This window comes from Eschrichtius robustus, chromosome 9 (assembly GCF_028021215.1).
Source record: "Eschrichtius robustus isolate mEscRob2 chromosome 9, mEscRob2.pri, whole genome shotgun sequence".
NCBI lineage: Eukaryota > Metazoa > Chordata > Mammalia > Artiodactyla > Eschrichtiidae > Eschrichtius > Eschrichtius robustus.
The window spans coordinates 7193067-7199663 of NC_090832.1; positions in this window are offsets into that span (position 1 = coordinate 7193067).

Here is a 6597-nt window from a genome sequence, read left to right on the forward strand (position 1 = left end):
CTACTCCCAGACGTTTATCTCCAGCCTGGATCTTCTCTCCAGAACTTTACACTCCCGCTGCCAACGCCCCACTTCCACACGGATAATTAACAGATGTCTCTACCTCAACATGTCACAAACGATGCTAATCTTTACCAGAACACCTGCTCTACTCACAGGTAATTTCATCCCCGAATTTGCTCAGCCAAAACCTCAAGCACAAACCTTGATTCCACTCTTTCCTCAGGCCCCCCACGTCCAATCCCTCAGGAAGTCCACTGGTTCTGGCTGGTCTGCCACCAGCATCTCTTACTGGATCACTGCAAACACCTCCTACTCATGCGCCTGCTTGGTCCGTGCCCCATATGGTTTCTCCTCAACACACCAGCAAGAGTGATTCTTTAAAACATCAGTCATGTCATGTCACTGTCCAGCCCACCGCCCTGCAAGGCTCCCCAAACCACTCAGCCTAAAACCCAGAGGTCTTTACACCGTCCTGCAGAGCCCCACGGCCCAGCACCCCATGCCCCTCCGACATTATCTCGTCTGCTGCCCTCCTTGTTCCTCTAACAAGCCAGCATGTCCTGCCACGGACCTTGGTCCTGGCGTTCACTCCTTCCCCTTGGAAGGCTCTTCACTCGGGGACACATCCGCCTGGAGCACCCCTAGATCCCCCGATCTTTGCTCAATCCCACCTTCCCGGTGAAGCTTGCACTGACCCCCTGCTCCACATTCCCACCACTCACCACCCCCGACACTGCAGACACTCCTTGCCTGACTTTTCATTTTTCCATGAATATCCACTTCTAGCATATCATAAACATTTATTACAATTATCACTTGTTTTCAGACTCTTCCCATTAGAAAGTTCCACAACCGCAGGAATCCTTGTTTGGTTCCCGCATGTGTGCCTGGCACCTGGCAGAGGGCTGGCCTCACAGTAGGCAGACATAGTGTTGAATGAATGAACGGATGAATGAATGAATCACAGAGGTGATTGCAGGAAACACAGATCCAGGTCAGCCCATGTTCCTTCCAGGGCACAGTTCACTGGATGGGACAGAAGAGAAATCACTTGCAGAACTTAAATCGCCCTTCGACTCCTTCCTTCCCACTCCCTCTCTGTCCCTCACAGTTAGATGCGGGCAGGTTAAATGCAAGTAAGACGCAGTTGCCCTGTACCTCCAGGTGGGCAGAGTCCCAGGGAGGCCATCCCAGCAGTTTCCTAAGACAAACCTTCTCGAGGCCAATCATTAACTTCCTGGCCGGCAAACAGCTACTTGTTCTTGGGCTCTACTGCCCCACGTTCATGTCTAAGAGACTAATGACCCACAGGGAGCCCCATGATGTCGACGGGATGTGTTGAAATGAGTCTCACTGCAAATGGGGCCATAAGCCGTGCCACTTGGTTACTAATAGTTATTCTCCTGGATGAGGTTGTCAATTTTAGTTCAGGAGGATCCTGTGAATGCCACGTTCCAGGGGATGAGATAAGGGAAGAAATGATGGGTGTTGCTTGCCGAAGCGACTTATTCCTCTTGACAAAAATCACATGCAAGGGAACCGGGTTGGGACTGGTCCCTGACCGCCTCCCACGACAGCCTCAGGGAGGCTGATCCTGGGCAGGGTGACAGGGGGGCCGAGTCCACGCTTCACGCTAACTGACTTGGATGAAGGTCCAGCTCGACTTCCCTGTGGGAAATTCTCAGCCTCCCTGAGCCTCAGTCTCCTTTTCTGTAAAATAGGGATGCTATGCCAAAGGGGTGCTGGGAAACACACATGAAATATGAATGTAATGTACTTAGCATGGCGCCTTGAGTATAGTGAGTACACAATCCATTGTAGGTACTTTCATTCTTCGGGAAGAAAGTGACAGATGCTGGCTGCTGGGTCCTAAGAAAACGACTTAACTAAAACAAAATTTCCCAAGCAAGGTGAAACTCATTTGCCTGAAGGGTGCAGTTTTGCTTCAATGAATATTTAGAAATCAGACAGGAGTCTACATGTGAAGCATCTTTGCCCTGGCCAGATACTTGGCTGTTCCCACAGTGACAATGTAGGAACAGCCTGTAATCGTAAAGCAACACTCTGGCCAATGTACTTTTTAGTCCAAATTATGTGCATGAAAAACACAAACTCTTCCCAGAACCAAACTAGATTCTGTAATTGGTTCTTGGCAATATTTATCAAACCTGTCTTCAAAGAGTTGGTATTAAGTAGTAGAGGCATGATAATATATATATATATATATAGTTGTTGTTATAAAGAAAACTAAACTATAGGACACGTCCTTACAATAAAGGAAGGAATCAAAACAGATCCACATAAAAAAAAAAAAACAAAAAACCACAGAATGATTACAAAGCATATCCCAACAAATACAAACAATTGTAGTTTATACAGATCATCTTCGGCCATGCTTATCTATGATATTCTTGCTGAAGCCCTTTTCATAAACCAAATTAAGAATCAGTTCCATTCCCGGGTACCTTGAGTAGATTAATATTGGGCTGGGAGAGCATAAAATCTGTTGTTTTTGAGAGGAGATCTTGAGTTTTCTCTTAGATAACAGATGGACAAATTGGTGTAAATAGTTTTTCTTTTTGGCTTTTTTAAAAATTGAAACAACATGCATATGGAGAAGGGCACCAAACCTAAGTGTATACACATCGGTGAATTTTTCCAAAGTGAATCCACCCATATAATGACTACAGAACAAGAAACAGAATATTTCCAGTACCCCAAAAGCCCCCTACCCTCCTGCACCTCCAAAGGTAACACATCTTAACTTACAGTGTGTAGACTGGTTTTCCCCGGTTGTGAACTTACTGATGGAATCACGGAGTAGGTAATCTTTGGTGTCTAGCTTCTTTGGTCAAAAGTGCCCTTGTGATATCTTTCCACATTTGTTGCATTTAGTTGAGTTCCAGTCATTTCCTTTGCTGAATAGTATCTTAGAGTCTAAATATACCACACTCTCTATGTATGTTCTTTATATGTGCTATACACGCTCTTTCACTGTGGATCAGGTTGTTGTTGTTTACTATTACACATAAAGCCGCTATGAAGACTGTTGAATATTGTGCGTGCATTTCTGTTGGGCGTACGCCTAAGGGTAGAATTGCTGGATCATGGGGTATGCACACCTTTGACTTTTTCAGAACACATGACACCATTTGCCAAAGCGGCTGCATCTCTTTACCTCCCTCTAGGTATATTTCATCCTTTGTATGGTAGTCATTCTGATGGGTGTGTACTAACAAGGTTAATCATCTTCTCAAATGTGTGTTGATTTGAACATTCTCTCTTGTGAAGTGCCTGTTCAAATTTTTCACATTTTCTATGAGGTTGACTTTTTCTTACTGATTTGAAGGCTGTTTTAACACATTCCAAATAAGGGCTCTTTGTCAGTCATTCATGTAATAATATCTTCTCACTCTCTGTAGCTTGTCTTTTTTTTTTTTTAAATATATTTATTTATTTATTTATTGGCTGCGTTGGGTCTTCGTTGCTGTGCGCGGGCTTTTCTCTAGTTGTGGCGAGCGGGGGCCACTCTTTGTTGCGGTGTGGGGGCTTCTCATTGCGGTGGCTTCTCTTTGTTGTGGAGCTCGGGTTCTAGGCACGCGGGCTTCAGCAGTTGTGGCACGAGGGCTCAGTAGTTGTGGCTCGTGGGCTCTAGAGCGCAGGCTCAGTAGTTGTGGCGCACGGGCTTAGTTGTTCCGCAGCATGTGGGATCTTCCCGGACCAGGGCTCGAACCCGTGTCCCCTGCATTGGCAGGCGGATTCTTAACTACTGCGCCCCCAGGGAAGTCCTGTAGCTTGTCTTTTGGCTCTTTCACTCCTAACTTTTGATGAACAGAACTTTATTTGGTCGTCATCCGATTTCTCAGTCTTTTCCTTTATGGTAAATACTTTTTGAATCCTGTTTAAGAAAACTTACCCTATCCCCTATCTGTATGTGTATGGCTGATTCATTTTGTTGTGCAGTGGAGGCTAACACGACATTGTAAAGCAACCATACTCCAATAAAGATTAATTTAAAAAAAAAGCGAGCGAGAAAGAAAACTTACCCTATCCCAAAGTCCAGAAGATCGTTTCCTATTTTGTCTTCAACATGCCTTAGTGTTTGGCCTTTCACGTTTAAATCTACAAGGCACCTGGTAATGCCTTCTGTGTGTGGTGTGAGGAAGGAGTTAAGTTTTACTTTTTCTGTGTGGCTGTCTAATTGACTCAGCACTATTTTATTAATTTTCTTACTCACTATTCTTTCCTAACTGCCCTGTAGCGCCACCATCATCGTAAATCAAGTGCCCATAAATACAGAGGTCAGTTTCTGGACTTTCCGTTCAGTTTCATTGGTCTGTCTTCTATTCTTGCACGGCTTTAATCAATGTAGCTTTATAATATGTACCCCAAGCTCTAGGATCTGAAGAGTGGGTCCTCCCTCCTTGTTCTTCTTGGCTCTTTGCATTTCCCTACAAGTGTTAGAAACACCCTCACATCTGCTGACTTTGAATGGGTTGCATCAAAACTACAGATCAGGTTAAAGAAAATCTACACCTTTATATGAATATTTGAATTTGTGTCTGTGGTATATTCCTTGATTCATTTAAACCTTCTCTAGTTTCTCTTAATAGAGTTTTATAGATTCCTGTGTAAAGGTCTTACACATCTTTCATTAGATCCATCCTTAATTAAGTATTTGAGTTTTTGGATGCTATTGTAAATATTTTTATTTTTTGAATTTTGTTTTTCTAATTGTTCATGATTGGTGTATGTTTTGTTTTTGGCTTTGGTTTTTTGGCCAGGCCATGAGGCATGCAGGATCTTAGTTCCCTGACCAGGGATGGAAGCCGGGCCCCCTGCATTGGGAGTGTGGAGTCTTAACCACTGGACACCCCGGGAAGCCCCCGGTGTATGTTTTTGGTTTTTTGTTTTTAATTTTATTTATTTATTTATTTATTTATTTATTTATTTATTTATGGCTGTGTTGGGTCTCCGTTTCTGTGCGAGGGCTTTCTCTAGTTGCGGCAAGTGGGGGCCACTCTTCATCGCGGTGCGCGGGCCTCTCACTATCGCGGCCTCTCTTGTTGCGGAGCACAGGCTCCAGACGCGCAGGCTCAGTAATTGTGGCGCACGGGCTCAGTTGCTCCGCGGCATGTGGGGTCTTCCCAGGCCCGGGCTCGAAACCGTGTCCCCTGCATTGGCAGGTGGATTCTCAACCACTGCGCTACCAGGGAAGCCCCTGGTGTATGTTTTGATCCTCCAAAGCTGTGTGACAAACCACCCCAAACTTCACCTTGTGAAATAACAGCCCTTTTGTGGTCCTCGTGGTGAGCAAGCCGGATGAGGCAGCATGAGAGCGTCTCCCCTCTGCTCCTGGGTGTGAAAGCGGGGGGACTCGAATGGCTGGGGGAACCATCTGGAGGCTTCTTTGCTCACATGCTGGGCACTGGGGCTCCTCGGGGACTGCTCACAGACACCCTTCATGAGCCCTCTTGCAGCTCAGTGCTGGATTCTGAGAGGGAGAGCACCGAGGGCCACCCTGCAGAACCAAGCATTTTCAGAGGCCCAGGAGGAAGCTCTCCGCCTCTCCCGACTGAAGCTCCCAACTCCGCTCTCCCGCAACATCATTTCTACCTCCTTCTACCGCTCACAAGTGGAGTCATAAGGCTGCCCAGATTTGAGGGGAGGGGAGGGGAGGGGAAGGAAGCCCCATCTCTCGATGGGGGAGAGGGTGGTAAGTCACACTGCAGAGGAGCATGTGGGGTGGCAGAGGTTGCCATGGGCCACTTTGCAAAATACATCTGTCACATGATACGTAGATACCACTGATGTTAGCACGGTGACCTTGCAAAACTCATTTATTAATTTGAATGTCATCTTCAGATCCTTCTGGAATTTTATTTACACACGTTGTCCTCGGTATCCACAGGGGATTGGTTCCAGGACCCCCAAGGATACCAAACTGGAAGATCCTCAAGTCTTTTACATAAAATGGCACAGTCCACACTCCGGTTGGTTGAATCCAAGGATGCGGAAGCCGCATCTACAAGGGCCAACGCTATGCAAATTTTAGTTGTCCTTTTCCAATCCTTACGTTTTTTACTTCTTGTTCAGTACTTGGTTTCTTCATTGTCCCATAAGTGATTCTGTTATACTGTTGAGTTTGCTCTCTCTCCATTCACAGGCTACAATTGTTTTGAAAAATATTCTATAAAAAGACAGACAGTGCTAAGATTACAAAGAGAAGATGGGAGGGAGTGATGAATAGTGATGGGGGTGGGGACAGGGAAGGATTTATTTTCTTCCTATATATAATTTTTGCAGCCCTTGATTCATTTTTTTTTTTTTTTAGGCGCAAAAGTATACAATTGGTTTGAAAAAGTTTATTTCACAATTTAACCAAACATTCTAAGAGGTTCCTCTTAGAAACAAATAACTCAGATCCTCCTTTTCATCTCAGCAAATAGTTGATTTTCAAAGCCTGTGAGATATTTCCCTCCACCTTGCTGTTGGGCCAGCTCAGTTGGGGTCACGGGAAGAGCCACCTCCTGTGTAGTGAGCACTTGAAGTCTGGAGATCAATCCAGAAGAAATGTACAGAGGTAACTGAACA